Consider the following 18,979-nt stretch of genomic DNA (forward strand, 5'->3'; position numbering starts at 1 on the left):
GCGAGGGAAGGGAAGGGCTAGTGCAGGGCTCCTCCAGCGGTTGCTTGTCCGCCCAGGCTCAGCTCGGCACGGAGTGCACCAGCCTCCCAGGGCCCCTGGCTGGGGTCTGCAGCCCTGCACACCCGGAGGCTGACTCCCTGGGCGCCCAGCAGCTGCCTCACACACGTAGCTTCCCTAGCGCTCTCCTCCCCAGCAGAGACGTGTGCAGCTGGTTGGGGCCTGCCCCTGCGTGCCTGGGCTCCCGCCCACAGCCCCATCTCAGGGCAAGCAGCCCCTGAGTCAAGACCTGCAGGAGGCGCAGAGCGCCCCCACCTGGAAGCCGAGTGAACAGCTGGCGGGGAGGTGAGCCTCCTCGAGGGAAGAAGAGGCAGCACAGCCTCGTTTGGCTCAAGCCCTACTTGGCTGGAGCCGAGTGCGCCTCCAGGACGGCAGAGCTCCTGCTCTGCTCAGAGGCCCGATCTGGCAGAGTTGCTGGCGCGAGGCTGCTCTGCCCTGGGCGAGCCTTGCCCAGACTTGCATCGCTGCTAGGCTTCCTGCCCAGGAAGGAGCAGGCTGCGAGAGGCTGGGAGACGCCTCTGGTGCCTTCCTGGCCTCAGCTCCTCTCCTGCCTTGCCTTTGCACCTAGGCCCCAGGCATCCTTGGGGAGGGCTTAGGGCCGGTGGCTTGCACACTGCCAAGGGCTCCAGCACGAAGAGCTCTGTGCGAGGGAAGGGAAGGGCTAGTGCACGGCTCCTCCAGCGGTTGCTTGGCCGCCCAGACTCAGCGCCGCACGGAGTTCACCAGGCTCCCAGGGCCCCTGGCTGGGGTCTGCAGCCCCGAACACCCGGAGGCTGACTCCCTGGGCGCCCAGCAGCTGCCTCACACACGTAGCTTCCCTAGGGCTCTCCTCCCCAGCAGAGACGTGTGCAGCTGGTTGGGGCCTGCCCCTGCGTGCCTGGGCTCCCGCGCACAGCCCCAGCTCAGGGCAAGCAGCCCCTGAGCCAAGACCTGCAGGAGGCGCAGAGCGCCCCCACCTGGAAGCCGAGTGAACAGCTGGCGGGGAGGCGAGCCTCCTCGAGGGAAGAAGAGGCAGCCCAGCCTCGTTTGGCTCAAGCCCTACTTGGCTGGAGCCGAGTGCGCCTCCAGGACGGCAGAGCTCCAGCTCTGCTCAGAGGCCCGTTCTGGCAGAGTTGCTGGCGCGAGGCTGCTCTGCCCTGGGCGAGCCTTGCCCAGACTTGCCTCGCTGCTAGGCTTCCTGCCCAGGAAGGAGCAGGCTGCGCGAGGCTGGGAGACGCCACTGGCGCCTTCCTGGCCTCAGCTCCGCTCCTGCCTTGCCTTTGCACCTAGGCCCCAGGCGTCCTTGGGGAGGGCTTAGGGGCCGGTGGCTTGCACACTGCCAAGGGCTCCAGCAGGAAGAGCTCTGTGCGAGGGAAGGGAAGGGCCAGTGCAGGGCTCCTCCAGCGGTTGCTTGGCCGCCCAGGCTCAGCGCCGCTCGGAGTGCCCCAGGCTCCCAGGGCCCCTGGCTGGGGTCTGCAGCCCCGCACACCCGGAGGCTGACTGCCTGGGCGCCCAGCAGCTGCCTCACACACGTAGCTTCCCTAGCGCTCTCCTCCCCAGCAGAGACGTGTGCAGCTGGTTGGGGCCTGCCCCTGCGTGCCTGGGCTCCCGCCCACAGCCCCAGCTCAGGGCAAGCAGCCCCTGAGCCAAGACCTGCAGGAGGCGCAGAGCACCCCCACCTGGAAGCCGAGTGAACAGCTGGAGGGGAGGCGAGCCTCCTCGAGGGAAGAAGAGGCAGCCCAGCCTCGTTTGGCTCAAGCCCTACTTGGCTGGAGCCGAGTGCGCCTCCAGGACGGCAGAGCTCCAGCTCTGCTCAGAGGCCCGTTCTGGCAGAGTTGCTGGCGCGAGGCTGCTCTGCCCTGGGCGAGCCTTGCCCAGACTTGCCTCGCTGCTAGGCTTCCTGCCCAGGAAGGAGCAGGCTGCGCGAGGCTGGGAGACGCCACTGGCGCCTTCCTGGCCTCAGCTCCGCTCCTGCCTTGCCTTTGCACCTAGGCCCCAGGGGTCCTTGGGGAGGGCTTAGGGTTCGGTGGCTTTCACAGTGCCAAGGGCTCCAGCAGGAAGAGCTCTGTGCGAGGGAAGGGAAGGGCCAGTGTAGGGCTCCTACAGCGGTTGCTTGGCCGCCCAGGCTCAGCGCCGCACGGAGTGCACCAGGCTCCCAGGGCTCCTGGCTGGGGTCTGCAGCCCCGCACACCCGGAGGCTGACTCCCTGGGAGTCCAGCAGCTGCCTCACACACGTAGCTTCCCTAGCGCTCTCCTCCCCAGCAGAGACGTGTGCAGCTGGTTGGGGCCTGCCCCTGCGTGCCTGGGCTCCCGCGCACAGCCCCAGCTCAGGGCAAGCAGCCCCTGAGCCAAGACCTGCAAGAGGCGCAGAGCGCCCCCACCTGGAAGCCGAGTGAACAGCTGGCGGGGAGGCGAGCCTCCTCGAGGGAAGAAGAGGCAGCCCAGCCTCGTTTGGCTCAAGCCCTACTTGGCTGGAGCCGAGTGCGCCTCCAGGACGGCAGAGCTCCTGCTCTGCTCAGAGGCCCGTTCTGGCAGAGTTGCTGGCGCGAGGCTGCTCTGCCCTGGGCGAGCCTTGCCCAGACTTGCCTGGCTGCTAGGCTTCCTGCCCAGGAAGGAGCAGGCTGCGCGAGGCTGGGAGACGCCACTGGCGCCTTCCTGGCCTCAGCTCCGCTCCTGCCTTGCCTTTGCACCTAGGCCCCAGGCGTCCTTGGGGAGGGCTTAGGGGCCGGTGGCTTGCACACTGCCAAGGGCTCCAGCAGGAAGAGCTCTGTGCGAGGGAAGGGAAGGGCCAGTGCAGGGCTCCTCCAGCGGTTGCTTGGCCGCCCAGGCTCAGCGGCGCACGGAGTGCACCAGGCTCCCAGGGCCCGTGGCTGGGGTCTGCAGCCCCGCACACCCGGAGCCTGACTCCCTGGGAGTCCAGCAGCTGCCTCACACACGTAGCTTCCCTAGCGCTCTCCTCCCCAGCAGAGACGTGTGCAGCTGGTTGGGGCCTGCCCCTGCGTGCCTGGGCTCCTGCGCACAGCCCCAGTACAGGGCAAGCAGCCCCTGAGCCAAGACCTGCAAGAGGCGAAGAGCGCCCCCAACTGGAAGCCGTGTGAACAGCTGGCGGGGAGGCGAGCCTCCTCGAGGGAAGAAGAGGCAGCACAGCCTCTTTTGGCTCAAGCCCTACTTGGCTGGATCCGAGTGCGCCTCCAGGACGGCAGAGCTCCAGCTCTGCTCAGAGGCCCGTTCTGGAAGAGTTGCTGGCGCGAGGCTGCTCTGCCCTGGGCGAGCCTTGCCCAGACTTGCCTCGCTGCTAGGCTTCCTGCCCAGGAAGGAGCAGGGTGCGCGAGGCTGTGAGACGCCACTGGCGCCTTCCTGGCCTCAGCTCCGCTCCTGCCTTGCCTTTGCACCTAGGCCCCAGGCGTCCTTGGGGAGGGCTTAGGGGTCGGTGGCTTGCACAGTGCCAAGGGCTCCAGCAGGAAGAGCTCTGTGCGAGGGAAGGGAAGGGCCAGTGCAGGGCTCCTCCAGTGGTTGCTTGGCCGCCCAGGCTCAGCGCCGCACGGAGTGCACCAAGCTCCCAGGGCCCCTGGCTGGGGTCTGCAGCCCCGCACACCCGGAGACTGACTCCCTGGGAGTCCAGCAGCTGCCTCACACACGTAGCTTCCCTAGCGCTCTCCTCCCCAGCAGAGACGTGTGCAGCTGGTTGGGGCCTGCCCCTGCGTGCCTGGGCTCCCGCGCACAGCCCCAGCTCAGGGCAAGCAGCCCCTGAGCCAAGACCTGCAGGAGGCGCAGAGCGCCCCCACCTGGAAGCCGAGTGAACAGCTGGCGGGGAGGCGAGCCTCCTCGAGGAAAGAAGAGGCAGCCCAGCCTCGTTTGGCTCAAGCCCTACTTGGCTGGAGCCGAGTGCGCCTCCAGGACGGCAGAGCTCCAGCTCTGCTCAGAGACCCGTTCTGGCAGAGTTGCTGGCGCGAGGCTGCTCTGCCCTGGGCGAGCCTTGCCCAGACTTGCCTCGCTGCTAGGCTTCCTGCCCAGGAAGGAGCAGGCTGCGCGAGGCTGGGAGACGCCACTGGCGCCTTCCTGGCCTCAGCTCCGTTCCTGCCTTGCCTTTGCACCTAGGCCCCAGGCGTCCTTGGGGAGGGCTTAGGGGCCGGTGGCTTGCACACTGCCAAGGGCTCCAGCAGGAAGAGCTCTGTGCGAGGGAAGGGAAGGGCCAGTGCAGGGCTCCTCCAGCGGTTGCTTGGCCGCCCAGGCTCAGCGCCGCTCGGAGTGCCCCAGGCTCCCAGGGCCCCTGGCTGGGGTCTGCAGCCCCGCACACCCGGAGGCTGACTGCCTGGGCGCCCAGCAGCTGCCTCACACACGTAGCTTCCCTAGCGCTCTCCTCCCCAGCAGAGACGTGTGCAGCTGGTTGGGGCCTGCCCCTGCGTGCCTGGGCTCCCGCCCACAGCCCCAGCTCAGGGCAAGCAGCCCCTGAGCCAAGACCTGCAGGAGGCGCAGAGCGCCCCCACCTGGAAGCCGAGTGAACAGCTGGCGGGGAGGCGAGCCTCCTCGAGGGAAGAAGAGGCAGCCCAGCCTCGTTTGGCTCAAGCCCTACTTGGCTGGAGCCGAGTGCGCCTCCAGGACGGCAGAGCTCCAGATCTGCTCAGAGGCCCGTTCTGGCAGAGTTGCTGGCGCGAGGCTGCTCTGCCCTGGGCGAGCCTTGCCCAGACTTGCCTCGCTGCTAGGCTTCCTGCCCAGGAAGGAGCAGGCTGCGCGAGGCTGGGAGACGCCACTGGCGCCTTCCTGGCCTCAGCTCCGTTCCTGCCTTGCCTTTGCACCTAGGCCCCAGGCGTCCTTGGGGAGGGCTTAGGGGCCGGTGGCTTGCACACTGCCAAGGGCTCCAGCAGGAAGAGCTCTGTGCGAGGGAAGGGAAGGGCCAGTGCAGGGCTCCTTCAGCGGTTGCTTGGCCGCCCAGGCTCAGCGCCGCTCGGAGTGCCCCAGGCTCCCAGGGCCCCTGGCTGGGGTCTGCAGCCCCGCACACCCGGAGGCTGACTGCCTGGGCGCCCAGCAGCTGCCTCACACACGTAGCTTCCCTAGCGCTCTCCTCCCCAGCAGAGACGTGTGCAGCTGGTTGGGGCCTGCCCCTGCGTGCCTGGGCTCCCGCGCACAGCCCCAGCTCAGGGCAAGCAGCCCCTGAGCCAGACCTGCAGGAGGCGCAGAGCGACCCCACCTGGAAGCCGAGTGAACAGCTGGAGGGGAGGCGAGCCTCCTCGAGGGAAGAAGAGGCAGCCCAGCCTCGTTTGGCTCAAGCCCTACTTGGCTGGAGCCGAGTGCGCCTCCAGGACGGCAGAGCTCCTGCTCTGCTCAGAGGCCCGTTCTGGCAGAGTTGCTGGCGCGAGGCTGCTCTGCCCTGGGCGAGCATTGCCCAGACTTGCCTCGCTGCTAGGCTTCCTGCCCAGGAAGGAGCAGGCTGCGCGAGGCTGGGAGACGCCACTGGCGCCTTCCTGGCCTCAGCTCCGCTCCTGCCTTGCCTTTGCACCTAGGCCCCAGGCGTCCTTTGGGAGGGCTTAGGGGCCGGTGGCTTGCACAGTGCCAAGGGCTCCAGCAGGAAGAGCTCTGTGCGAGGGAAGGGAAGGGCCAGTGCAGGGCTCCTCCAGCGGTTGCTTGGCCGCCCAGGCTCAGCGCCGCTCGGAGTGCCCCAGGCTGCCAGGGCCCCTGGCTGGGGTCTGCAGCCCCGCACACTCGGAGGCTGACTCCCTGGGCGCCCAGCAGCTGCCTCACACACGTAGCTTCCCTAGCGCTCTCCTCCCCAGCAGAGACGTGTGCAGCTGGTTGGGGCCTGCCCCTGCGTGTCTGGGCTCCCGCGCACAGCCCCAGCTCAGGGCAAGCAGCCCCTGAGCCAAGACCTGCAGGAGGCGAAGAGCGCCCCCAACTGGAAGCCGAGTGAACAGCTGGCGGGGAGGCGAGCCTCCTCGAGGGAAGAAGAGGCAGCCCAGCCTCGTTTGGCTCAAGCCCTACTTGGCTGGAGCCGAGTGCGCCTCCAGGACGGCAGAGCTGCAGCTCTGCTCAGAGGCCCGTTCTGGCAGAGTTGCTGGCGCGAGGCTGCTCTGCCCTGGGCGAGCCTTGCCCAGACTTGCCTCGCTGCTAGGCTTCCTGCCCAGGAAGGAGCAGGCTGCGCGAGGCTGGGAGACGCCACTGGCGCCTTCCTGGCCTCAGCTCCGCTCCTGCCTTGCCTTTGCACCTAGGCCCCAGGCGTCCTTGGGGAGGGCTTAGGGGTCGGTGGCTTGCACAGTGCCAAGGGCTCCAGCAGGAAGAGCTCTGTGCGAGGGAAGGGAAGGGCCAGTGCAGGGCTCCTCCAGGGGTTGCTTGGCCGCCCAGGCTCAGCGCCGCACGGAGTGCACCAGGCTCCCAGGGCCCCTGGCTGGGGTCTGCAGCCCCGCACACCCGGAGGCTGACTCCCTGGGCGCCCAGCAGCTGCCTCACACACGTAGCTTCCCTAGCGCTCTCCACCCCAGCAGAGACGTGTGCAGCTGGTTGGGGCCTGCCCCTGCGTGCCTGGGCTCCCGCCCACAGCCCCAGCTCAGGGCAAGCAGCCCCTGAGCCAAGACCTGCAGGAGGCGCAGAGCGCCCCCACCTGGAAGCCGAGTGAACAGCTGGCGGGGAGGCGAGCCTCCTCAAGGGAAGAAGAGGCAGCCCAGCCTCGTTTGGCTCAAGCCCTACTTGGCTGGAGCCGAGTGCGCCTCCAGGACGGCAGAGCTCCAGCTCTGCTCAGAGGCCCGTTCTGGCAGAGTTGCTGGCGCGAGGCTGCTCTGCCCTGGGCGAGCCTTGCCCAGACTTGCCTCGCTGCTAGGCTTCCTGCCCAGGAAGGAGCAGGCTGCGCGAGGCTGGGAGACGCCACTGGCGCCTTCCTGGCCTCAGCTCCGCTCCTGCCTTGCCTTTGAACCTAGGCCCCAGGCGTCCGTGGGGAGGGCTTAGGGGCCGGTGGCTTGCAGAGTGCCAAGGGCTCCAGCAGGAAGAGCTCTGTGCGAGGGAAGGGAAGGGCCAGTGCAGGGCTCCTCCAGCGGTGGCTTGGCCGCCCAGACTCAGCGCCGCACGGAGTGCCCCAGGCTCCCTGGGCCCTGGCTGGGGTCTGCAGCCCCGCACACCCGGAGGCTGACTCCCTGGGCGCCCAGCAGCTGCCTCACACACGTAGCTTCCCTAGCGCTCTCCTCCCCAGCAGAGACGTGTGCAGCTGGTTGGGGCCTTCCCCTGCGTGCCTGGGCTCCCGCGCACAGCCCCAGCTCAGGGCAAGCAGCCCCTGAGCCAAGACCTGCAGGAGGCGCAGAGCGCCCCCACCTGGAAGCCGAGTGAACAGCTGGCGGGGAGGCGAGCCTCCTCGAGGGAAGAAGAGGCAGCCCAGCCTCATTTGGCTCAAGCCCTACTTGGCTGGAGCCGAGTGCGCCTCCAGGAAGGCAGAGCTCCAGCTCTGCTCAGAGGCCCGTTCTGGCAGAATTGCTGGCGCGAGGCTGCTCTGCCCTGGGCGAGCCTTGCCCAGACTTGCCTCGCTGCTAGGCTTCCTGCCCAGGAAGGAGCAGGCTGCGCGAGGCTGGGAGACGCCACTGGCGCCTTCCTGGCCTCAGCTCCGCTCCTGCCTTGCCTTTGCACCTAGGCCCCAGGCGTCCTTGGGGAGGGCTTAGGGGCCGGTGGCTTGCACACTGCCAAGGGCTCCAGCAGGAAGAGCTCTGTGCGAGGGAAGGGAAGGGCCAGTGCAGGGCTCCTCCAGCGGTTGCTTGGCCGCCCAGGCTCAGCGCCGCTCGGAGTGCCCCAGGCTCCCAGGGCCCCTGGCTGGGGTCTGCAGCCCCGCACACCCGGAGGCTGACTGCCTGGGCGCCCAGCAGCTGCCTCACACACGTAGCTTCCCTAGCGCTCTCCTCCCCAGCAGAGACGTGTGCAGCTGGTTGGGGCCTGCCCCTGCGTGCCTGGGCTCCCGCGCACAGCCCCAGCTCAGGGCAAGCAGCCCCTGAGCCAAGACCTGCAGGAGGCGCAGAGCGCCCCCACCTGGAAGCCGAGTGAACAGCTGGAGGGGAGGCGAGCCTCCTCGAGGGAAGAAGAGGCAGCCCAGCCTCGTTTGGCTCAAGCCCTACTTGGCTGGAGCCGAGTGCGCCTCCAGGACGGCAGAGCTCCAGCTCTGCTCAGAGGCCCGTTCTGGCAGAGTTGCTGGCGCGAGGCTGCTCTGCCCTGGGCGAGCCTTGCCCAGACTTGCCTCGCTGCTAGGCTTCCTGCCCAGGAAGGAGCAGGCTGCGCGAGGCTGGGAGACGCCACTGGCGCCTTCCTGGCTTCAGCTCCGCTCCTGCCTTGCCTTTGCACCTAGGCCCCAGGGGTCCTTGGGGAGGGCTTAGGGTTCGGTGGCTTTCACAGTGCCAAGGGCTCCAGCAGGAAGAGCTCTGTGCGAGGGAAGGGAATGGCCAGTGTAGGGCTCCTACAGCGGTTGCTTGGCCGCCCAGGCTCAGCGCCGCACGGAGTGCACCAGGCTCCCAGGGCTCCTGGCTGGGGTCTGCAGCCCCGCACACCCGGAGGCTGACTCCCTGGGAGTCCAGCAGCTGCCTCACACACGTAGCTTCCCTAGCGCTCTCCTCCCCAGCAGAGACGTGTGCAGCTGGTTGGGGCCTGCCCCTGCGTGCCTGGGCTCCCGCGCACAGCCCCAGCTCAGGGCAAGCAGCCCCTGAGCCAAGACCTGCAGGAGGCGCAGAGCGCCCCCACCTGGAAGCCGAGTGAACAGCTGGCGGGGAGGCGAGCCTCCTCGAGGGAAGAAGAGGCAGCCCAGCCTCGTTTGGCTCAAGCCCTACTTGGCTGGAGCCGAGTGCGCCTCCATGACGGCAGAGCTCCTGCTCTGCTCAGAGGCCCGTTCTGGCAGAGTTGCTGGCGCGAGGCTGCTCTGCCCTGGGCGAGCCTTGCCCAGACTTGCCTGGCTGCTAGGCTTCCTGCCCAGGAAGGAGCAGGCTTCACGAGGCTGGGAGACGCCACTGGCGCCTTCCTGGCCTCAGCTCCGCTCCTGCCTTGCCTTTGCACCTAGGCCCCAGGCGTCCTTGGGGAGGGCTTAGGGGCCGGTGGCTTGCACACTGCCAAGGGCTCCAGCAGGAAGAGCTCTGTGCGAGGGAAGGGAAGGGCCAGTGCAGGGCTCCTCCAGCGGTTGCTTGGCCGCCCAGGCTCAGCGCCGCACGGAGTGCACCAGGCTCCCAGGGCCCGTGGCTGGGGTCTGCAGCCCCGCACACCCGGAGCCTGACTCCCTGGGAGTCCAGCAGCTGCCTCACACACGTAGCTTCCCTAGCGCTCTCCTCCCCAGCAGAGACGTGTGCAGCTGGTTGGGGCCTGCCCCTGCGTGCCTGGGCTCCTGCGCACAGCCCCAGTACAGGGCAAGCAGCCCCTGAGCCAAGACCTGCAAGAGGCGAAGAGCGCCCCCAACTGGAAGCCGTGTGAACAGCTGGCGGGGAGGCGAGCCTCCTCGAGGGAAGAAGAGGCAGCACAGCCTCTTTTGGCTCAAGCCCTACTTGGCTGGATCCGAGTGCGCCTCCAGGACGGCAGAGCTCCAGCTCTGCTCAGAGGCCCGTTCTGGAAGAGTTGCTGGCGCGAGGCTGCTCCGCCCTGGGCGAGCCTTGCCCAGACTTGCCTCGCTGCTAGGCTTCCTGCCCAGGAAGGAGCAGGCTGCGCGAGGCTGGGAGACGCCACTGGCGCCTTCCTGGCCTCAGCTCCGCACCTGCCTTGCCTTTGCACCTAGGCCCCAGGCGTCCTTGGGGAGGGCTTAGGGGTCGGTGGCTTGCACAGTGCCAAGGGCTCCAGCAGGAAGAGCTCTGTGCGAGGGAAGGGAAGTGCCAGTGCAGGGCTCCTCCAGTGGTTGCTTGGCCGCCCAGGCTCAGCGCCGCACGGAGTGCACCAAGCTCCCAGGGCCCCTGGCTGGGGTCTGCAGCCCCGCACACCCGGAGACTGACTCCCTGGGAGTCCAGCAGCTGCCTCACACACGTAGCTTCCCTAGCGCTCTCCTCCCCAGCAGAGACGTGTGCAGCTGGTTGGGGCCTGCCCCTGCGTGCCTGGGCTCCCGCGCACAGCCCCAGCTCAGGGCAAGCAGCCCCTGAGCCAAGACCTGCAGGAGGCGCAGAGCGCCCCCACCTGGAAGCCGAGTGAACAGCTGGCGGGGAGGCGAGCCTCCTCGAGGAAAGAAGAGGCAGCCCAGCCTCGTTTGGCTCAAGCCCTACTTGGCTGGAGCCGAGTGCGCCTCCAGGACGGCAGAGCTCCAGCTCTGCTCAGAGGCCCGTTCTGGCAGAGTTGCTGGCGCGAGGCTGCTCTGCCCTGGGCGAGCCTTGCCCAGACTTGCCTCGCTGCTAGGCTTCCTGCCCAGGAAGGAGCAGGCTGCGCGAGGCTGGGAGACGCCACTGGCGCCTTCCTGGCCTCAGCTCCGTTCCTGCCTTGCCTTTGCACCTAGGCCCCAGGCGTCCTTGGGGAGGGCTTAGGGGCCGGTGGCTTGCACACTGCCAAGGGCTCCAGCAGGAAGAGCTCTGTGCGAGGGAAGGGAAGGGCCAGTGCAGGGCTCCTCCAGCGGTTGCTTGGCCGCCCAGGCTCAGCGCCGCTCGGAGTGCCCCAGGCTCCCAGGGCCCCTGGCTGGGGTCTGCAGCCCCGCACACCCGGAGGCTGACTGCCTGGGCGCCCAGCAGCTGCCTCACACACGTAGCTTCCCTAGCGCTCTCCTCCCCAGCAGAGACGTGTGCAGCTGGTTGGGGCCTGCCCCTGCGTGCCTGGGCTCCCGCCCACAGCCCCAGCTCAGGGCAAGCAGCCCCTGAGCCAAGACCTGCAGGAGGCGCAGAGCGCCCCCACCTGGAAGCCGAGTGAACAGCTGGCGGGGAGGCGAGCCTCCTCGAGGGAAGAAGAGGCAGCCCAGCCTCGTTTGGCTCAAGCCCTACTTGGCTGGAGCCGAGTGCGCCTCCAGGACGGCAGAGCTCCTGCTCTGCTCAGAGGCCCGTTCTGGCAGAGTTGCTGGCGCGAGGCTGCTCTGCCCTGGGCGAGCCTTGCCCAGACTTGCCTCGCTGCTAGGCTTCCTGCCCAGGAAGGAGCAGGCTGCGCGAGGCTGGGAGACGCCACTGGCGCCTTCCTGGCCTCAGCTCCGTTCCTGCCTTGCCTTTGCACCTAGGCCCCAGGCGTCCTTGGGGAGGGCTTAGGGGCCGGTGGCTTGCACACTGCCAAGGGCTCCAGCAGGAAGAGCTCTGTGCGAGGGAAGGGAAGGGCCAGTGCAGGGCTCCTTCAGCGGTTGCTTGGCCGCCCAGGCTCAGCGCCGCTCGGAGTGCCCCAGGCTCCCAGGGCCCCTGGCTGGGGTCTGCAGCCCCGCACACCCGGAGGCTGACTGCCTGGGCGCCCAGCAGCTGCCTCACACACGTAGCTTCCCTAGCGCTCTCCTCCCCAGCAGAGACGTGTGCAGCTGGTTGGGGCCTGCCCCTGCGTGCCTGGGCTCCCGCGCACAGCCCCAGCTCAGGGCAAGCAGCCCCTGAGCCAGACCTGCAGGAGGCGCAGAGCGCCCCCACCTGGAAGCCGAGTGAACAGCTGGAGGGGAGGCGAGCCTCCTCGAGGGAAGAAGAGGCAGCCCAGCCTCGTTTGGCTCAAGCCCTACTTGGCTGGAGCCGAGTGCGCCTCCAGGACGGCAGAGCTCCTGCTCTGCTCAGAGGCCCGTTCTGGCAGAGTTGCTGGCGCGAGGCTGCTCTGCCCTGGGCGAGCATTGCCCAGACTTGCCTCGCTGCTAGGCTTCCTGCCCAGGAAGGAGCAGGCTGCGCGAGGCTGGGAGACGCCACTGGCGCCTTCCTGGCCTCAGCTCCGCTCCTGCCTTGCCTTTGCACCTAGGCCCCAGGCGTCCTTGGGGAGGGCTTAGGGGTCGGTGGCTTGCACACTGCCAAGGGCCCCAGCAGGAAGAGCTCTGTGCGAGGGAAGGGAAGGGCCAGTGCAGGGCTCCTCCAGCGGTTGCTTGGCCGCCCAGGCTCAGCGCCGCACGGAGTGCACCAGGCTCCCAGGGCCCCTGGCTGGGGTCTGCAGCCCCGCACACCCGGAGGCTGACTACCTGGGAGTCCAGCAGCTGCCTCACACGCGTAGCTTCCCTAGCGCTCTCCTCCCCAGCAGAGACGTGTGCAGCTGGTTGGGGCCTTCCCCTGCGTGCCTGGGCTCCCGCGCACAGCCCCAGCTCAGGGCAAGCAGCCCCTGAGCCAAGACCTGCAGGAGGCGCAGAGCGCCCCCACCTGGAAGCCGAGTGAACAGCTGGCGGGGAGGCGAGCCTCCTCGAGGGAAGAAGAGGCAGCCCAGCCTCATTTGGCTCAAGCCCTACTTGGCTGGAGCCGAGTGCGCCTCCAGGACGGCAGAGCTCCTGCTCTGCTCAGAGGCCCGTTCTGGCAGAGTTGCTGGCGCGAGGCTGCTCTGCCCTGGGCGAGCCTTGCCCAGACTTGCCTCGCTGCTAGGCTTCCTGCCCAGGAAGGAGCAGGCTGCGCGAGGCTGGGAGACGCCACTGGCGCCTTCCTGGCCTCAGCTCCGCTCCTGCCTTGCCTTTGCACCTAGGCCCCAGGCGTCCTTGGGGAGGGCTTAGGGGCCGGTGGCTTGCACACTGCCAAGGGCTCCAGCAGGAAGAGCTCTGTGCGAGGGAAGGGAAGGGCCAGTGCAGGGCTCCTCCAGCGGTTGCTTGGCCGCCCAGGCTCAGCGCCGCTCGGAGTGCCCCAGGCTCCCAGGGCCCCTGGCTGGGGTCTGCAGCCCCGCACACCCGGAGGCTGACTGCCTGGGCGCCCAGCAGCTGCCTCACACACGTAGCTTCCCAAGCGCTTTCCTCCCCAGCAGAGACGTGTGCAGCTGGTTGGGGCCTGCCCCTGCGTGCCTGGGCTCCCGCGCACAGCCCCAGCTCAGGGCAAGCAGCCCCTGAGCTAAGACCTGCAGGAGGCGCAGAGCGCCCCCACCTGGAAGCCGAGTGAACAGCTGGAGGGGAGGCGAGCCTCCTCGAGGGAAGAAGAGGCAGCCCAGCCTCGTTTGGCTCAAGCCCTACTTGGCTGGAGCCGAGTGCGCCTCCAGGACGGCAGAGCTCCAACTCTGCTCAGAGGCCCGTTCTGGCAGAGTTGCTGGCGCGAGGCTGCTCTGCCCTGGGCAAGCCTTGCCCAGACTTGCCTCGGTGCTAGGCTTCCTGCCCAGAAAGGAGCAGGCTGCGCGAGGCTGGGAGACGCCACTGGCGCCTTCCTGGCCTCAGCTCCGCTCCTGCCTTGCCTTTGCACCTAGGCCCCAGGCGTCCTTGCGGAGGGCTTAGGGGCCAGTGGCTTGCACACTGCCAAGGGCTCCAGCAGGAAGAGCTCTGTGCGAGGGAAGGGAAGGGCTAGTGCAGGGCTCCTCCAGCGGTTGCTTGTCCGCCCAGGCTCAGCTCGGCACGGAGTGCACCAGCCTCCCAGGGCCCCTGGCTGGGGTCTGCAGCCCTGCACACCCGGAGGCTGACTCCCTGGGCGCCCAGCAGCTGCCTCACACACGTAGCTACCCTAGCGCTCTCCTCCCCAGCAGAGACGTGTGCAGCTGGTTGGGGCCTGCCCCTGCGTGCCTGGGCTCCCGCCCACAGCCCTAGCTCAGGGCAAGCAGCCCCTGAGTCAAGACCTGCATTAGGCGCAGAGCGCCCCCACCTGGAAGCCGAGTGAACAGCTGGCGGGGAGGCGAGCCTCCTCGAGGGAAGAAGAGGTAGCACAGCCTCGTTTGGCTCAAGCCCTACTTGGCTGGAGCCGAGTGCGCCTCCAGGACGGCAGAGCTCCTGCTCTGCTCAGAGGCCCGATTGGCAGAGTTGCTGTCGCGAGGCTGCTCTGCCCTGGGCGAGCCTTGCCGAGACTTGCCTCGCTGCTAGGCTTCCTGCCCAGGAAGGAGCAGGCTGCGCGAGGCTGGGAGACGCCACTGGCGCCTTCCTGGCCTCAGCTCCGCTCCTGCCTTGCCTTTGCACCTAGGCCCCAGGCGTCCTTGGGGAGGGCTTAGGGGCCGGTGGCTTGCACACTGCCAAGGGCTCCAGCAGGAAGAGCTCTGTGCGAGGGAAGGGAAGGGCCAGTGCAGGGCTCCTCCAGCGGTTGCTTGGCCGCCCAGGCTCAGCGCCGCTCGGAGTGCCCCAGGCTCCCAGGGCCCCTGGCTGGGGTCTGCAGCCCCGCACACCCGGAGGCTGACTGCCTGGGCGCCCAGCAGCTGCCTCACACACGTAGCTTCCCTAGCGCTCTCCTCCCCAGCAGAGACGTGTGCAGCTGGTTGAGGCCTGCCCCTGCGTGCCTGGGCTCCCGCGCACAGCCCCAGCTCAGGGCAAGCAGCCCCTGAGCCAAGACCTGCAGGAGGCGCAGAGCGCCCCCACCTGGAAGCCGAATGAACAGCTGGAGGGGAGGCGAGCCTCCTCGATGGAAGAAGAGGCAGCCCAGCCTCGTTTGGCTCAAGCCCTACTTGGCTGGAGCCGAGTGCGCCTCCAGGACGGCAGAGCTCCAGCTCTGCTCAGAGGCCCGTTCTGGCAGAGTTGCTGGCGCGAGGCTGCTCTGCCCTGGGCGAGCCTTGCCCAGACTTGCCTCGGTGCTAGGCTTCCTGCCCAGGAAGGAGCAGGCTGCGCGAGGCTGGGAGACGCCACTGGCGCCTTCCTGGCCTCAGCTCCGCTCCTGCCTTGCCTTTGCACCTAGGCCCCAGGCGTCCTTGGGGAGGGCTTAGGGTTCGGTGGCTTGCACAGTTCCAAGGGCTCCAGCAGGAAGAGCTCTGTGCGAGGGAAGGGAAGGGCCAGTGCAGGGCTCCTCCAGCGGTTGCTTGGCCGCCCAGGCTCAGCGCCGCACGGAGTGCACCAGACTCCCAGGGCTCCTGGCTGGGGTCTGCAGCCCCGCACACCCGGAGGCTGACTCCCTGGGAGTCCAGCAGCTGCCTCACACACGTAGCTTCCCTAGCGCTCTCCTCCCCAGCAGAGACGTGTGCAGCTGGTTGGGGCCTGCCCCTGCGTGCCTGGGCTCCCGCGCACAGCCCCAGCTCAGGGCAAGCAGCCCCTGAGCCAAGACCTGCAGGAGGCGCAGAGCGACCCCACCTGGAAGCCGAGTGAACAGCTGGCGGGGAGGCGAGCCTCCTGGAGGGAAGAAGAGGCAGCCCAGACTCGTTTGGCTCAAGCCCTACTTGGCTGGAGCCGAGTGCGCCTCCAGGACGGCAGAGCTCCTGCTCTGCTCAGAGGCCCGTTCTGGCAGAGTTGCTGGCGCGAGGCTGCTCTGCCCTGGGCGAGCCTTGCCCAGACTTGCCTGGCTGCTAGGCTTCCTGCCCAGGAAGGAGCAGGCTGCGCGAGGCTGGGAGACGCCACTGGCGCCTTCCTGGCCTCAGCTCCGCTCCTGCCTTGCCTTTGCACCTAGGCCCCAGGCGTCCTTGGGGAGGGCTTAGGGGCCGGTGGCTTGCACACTGCCAAGGGCTCCAGCAGGAAGAGCTCTGTGCGAGGGAAGGGAAGGGCCAGTGCAGGGCTCCTCCAGCGGTTGCTTGGCCGCCCAGGCTCAGCGCCGCACGGAGTGCACCAGGCTCCCAGGGCCCGTGGCTGGGGTCTGCAGCCCCGCACACCCGGAGGCTGACTGCCTGGGCGCCCAGCAGCTGCCTCACACACGTAGCTTCCCTAGCGCTCTCCTCCCCAGCAGAGACGTGTGCAGCTGGTTGGGGCCTGCCCCTGCGTGCCTGGGCTCCCGCGCACAGCCCCAGCTCAGGGCAAGCAGCCCCTGAGCCAAGACCTGCAGGAGGCGCAGAGCGCCCCCACCTGGAAGCCGAGTGAACAGCTGGCGGGGAGGCGAGCCTCCTCGAGGGAAGAAGAGGCAGCCCAGCCTCGTTTGGCTCAAGCCCTACTTGGCTGGAGCCGAGTGCGCCTCCAGGACGGCAGAGCTCCAGCTCTGCTCAGAGGCCCGTTCTGGCAGAGTTGCTGGCGCGAGGCTGCTCTGCCCTGGGCGAGCCTTGCCGAGACTTGCCTCGCTGCTAGGCTTCCTGCCCAGGAAGGAGCAGGCTGCGCGAGGCTGGGAGACGCCACTGGCGCCTTCCTGGCCTCAGCTCCGTTCCTGCCTTGCCTTTGCACCTAGGCCCCAGGCGTCCTTGGGGAGGGCTTAGGGGCCGGTGGCTTGCACACTGCCAAGGGCTCCAGCAGGAAGAGCTCTGTGCGAGGGAAGGGAAGGGCCAGTGCAGGGCTCCTCCAGCGGTTGCTTGGCCGCCCAGGCTCAGCACCGCTCGGAGTGCCCCAGGCTCCCAGGGCCCCTGGCTGGGGTCTGCAGCCCCGCACACCCGGAGGCTGACTGCCTGGGCGCCCAGCAGCTGCCTCACACACGTAGCTTCCCAAGCGCTTTCCTCCCCAGCAGAGACGTGTGCAGCTGGTTGGGGCCTGCCCCTGCGTGCCTGGGCTCCCGCGCACAGCCCCAGCTCAGGGCAAGCAGCCCCTGAGCTAAGACCTGCAGGAGGCGCAGAGCTCCCCCACCTGGAAGCCGAGTGAACAGCTGGAGGGGAGGCGAGCCTCCTCGAGGGAAGAAGAGGCAGCCCAGCCTCGTTTGGCTCAAGCCCTACTTGGCTGGAGCCGAGTGCGCCTCCAGGACGGCAGAGCTCCAACTCTGCTCAGAGGCCCGTTCTGGCAGAGTTGCTGGCGCGAGGCTTCTCTGCCCTGGGCGAGCCTTGCCCAGACTTGCCTCGGTGCTAGGCTTCCTGCCCAGAAAGGAGCAGGCTGCGCGAGGCTGGGAGACGCCACTGGCGCCTTCCTGGCCTCAGCTCCGCTCCTGCCTTGCCTTTGCACCTAGGCCCCAGGCGTCCTTGGGGAGGGCTTAGGGGCCGGTGGCTTGCACAGTGCCAAGGGCTCCAGCAGGAAGAGCTCTGTGCGAGGGAAGGGAAGGGCCAGTGCAGGGCTCCTCCAGCGGTTGCTTGGCCGCCCAGGCTCAGCGCCGCTCGGAGTGCCCCAGGCTCCCAGGGCCCCTGGCTGCGGTCTGCAGCCCCGCACACCCGGAGGCTGACTCCCTGGGCGCCCAGCAGCTGCCTCACACACGTAGCTTCCCTAGCGCTCTCCTCCCCAGCAGAGACGTGTGCAGCTGGTTGGGGCCTGCCCCTGCGTGCCTGGGCTCCTGCGCACAGCCCCAGCTCAGGGCAAGCAGCCCCTGAGCCAAGACCTGCAGGAGGCGAAGAGCGCCCCCAACTGGAAGCCGAGTGAACAGCTGGCGGGGAGGCGAGCCTCCTCGAGGGAAGAAGAGGCAGCCCAGCCTCGTTTGGCTCAAGCCCTACTTGGCTGGAGCCGAGTGCGCCTCCAGGAAGGCAGAGCTCTAGCTCTGCTCAGAGGCCCGATCTGGCAGAGTTGCTTGCGCGAGGCTGCTCTGCCCTGGGCGAGCCTTGCCCAGACTTGCCTCGCTGCTAGGCTTCTGACCAGGAAGGAGCTGGCTGCGCGAGGCTGGGAGACGCCACTGGTGCCTTGCTGGCCTCAGCTCCGCTCCTGCCTTGCCTTTGCACCTAGGCCCCAGGCGTCCTTGCGGAGGGCTTAGGGGCCAGTGGCTTGCACACTGCCAAGGGCTCCAGCAGGAAGAGCTCTGTGCGAGGGAAGGGAAGGGCTAGTGCAGGGCTCCTCCAGCGGTTGCTTGTCCGCCCAGGCTCAGCTCGGCACGGAGTGCACCAGCCTCCCAGGGCCCCTGGCTGGGGTCTGCAGCCCTGCACACCCGGAGGCTGACTCCCTGGGCGCCCAGCAGCTGCCTCACACACGTAGCATCCCTAGCGCTCTCCTCCCCAGCAGAGACGTGTGCAGCTGGTTGGGGCCTGCCCCTGCGTGCCTGGGCTCCCGCCCACAGCCCCAGCTCAGGGCAAGCAGCCCCTGAGTCAAGACCTGCAGGAGGCGCAGAGCGCCCCCACCTGGAAGCCGAGTGAACAGCTGGCGGGGAGGCGAGCCTCCTCGAGGGAAGAAGAGGCAGCACAGCCTCGTTTGGCTCAAGCCCTACTTGGCTGGAGCCGAGTGCGCCTCCAGGACGGCAGAGCTCCTGCTCTGCTCAGAGGCCCGATCTGGCAGAGTTGCTGTCGCGAGGCTGCTCTGCCCTGGGCGAGCCTTGCCGAGACTTGCCTCGCTGCTAGGCTTCCTGCCCAGGAAGGAGCAGGCTGCGCGAGGCTGGGAGACGCCACTGGCGCCTTCCTGGCCTCAGCTCCGCTCCTGCCTTGCCTTTGCACCTAGGCCCCAGGCGTCCTTGGGGAGGGCTTAGGGGCCGGTGGCTTGCACACTGCCAAGGGCTCCAGCAGGAAGAGCTCTGTGCGAGGGAAGGGAAGGGCCAGTGCAGGGCTCCTCCAGCGGTTGCTTGGCCGCCCAGGCTCAGCGCCGCTCGGAGTGCCCCAGGCTCCCAGGGCCCCTGGCTGGGGTCTGCAGCCCCGCACGCCCGGAGGCTGACTGCCTGGGCGCCCAGCAGCTGCCTCACACACGTAGCTTCCCTAGCGCTCTCCTCCCCAGCAGAGACGTGTGCAGCTGGTTGGGGCCTGCCCCTGCGTGCCTGGGCTCCCGCGCACAGCCCCAGCTCAGGGCAAGCAGCCCCTGAGCCAAGACCTGCAGGAGGCGCAGAGCGCCCCCACCTGGAAGCCGAGTGAACAGCTGGCGGGGAGGCGAGCCTCCTCGAGGGAAGAAGAGGCAGCCCAGCCTCGTTTGGCTCAAGCCCTACTTGGCTGGAGCCGAGTGCGCCTCCAGGACGGCAGAGCTCCAGCTCTGCTCAGAGGCCCGTTCTGGCAGAGTTGCTGGCGCGAGGCTGCTCTGCCCTGGGCGAGCCTTGCCCAGACTTGCCTCGGTGCTAGGCTTCCTGCCCAGGAAGGAGCAGGCTGCCCGAGGCTGGGAGACGCCACTGGCGCCTTCCTGGCCTCAGCTCCGCTCCTGCCTTGCCTTTGCACCTAGGCCCCAGGCGTCCTTGGGGAGGGCTTAGGTTTCGGTGGCTTGCACAGTTCCAAGGGCTCCATCAGGAAGAGCTCTGTGCGAGGGAAGGGAAGGGCCAGTGCAGGGCTC

The sequence above is a fragment of the Ovis canadensis genome, chromosome 11, assembly GCF_042477335.2.
Source record: "Ovis canadensis isolate MfBH-ARS-UI-01 breed Bighorn chromosome 11, ARS-UI_OviCan_v2, whole genome shotgun sequence".
Taxonomy (NCBI): Eukaryota; Metazoa; Chordata; class Mammalia; order Artiodactyla; family Bovidae; genus Ovis; species Ovis canadensis.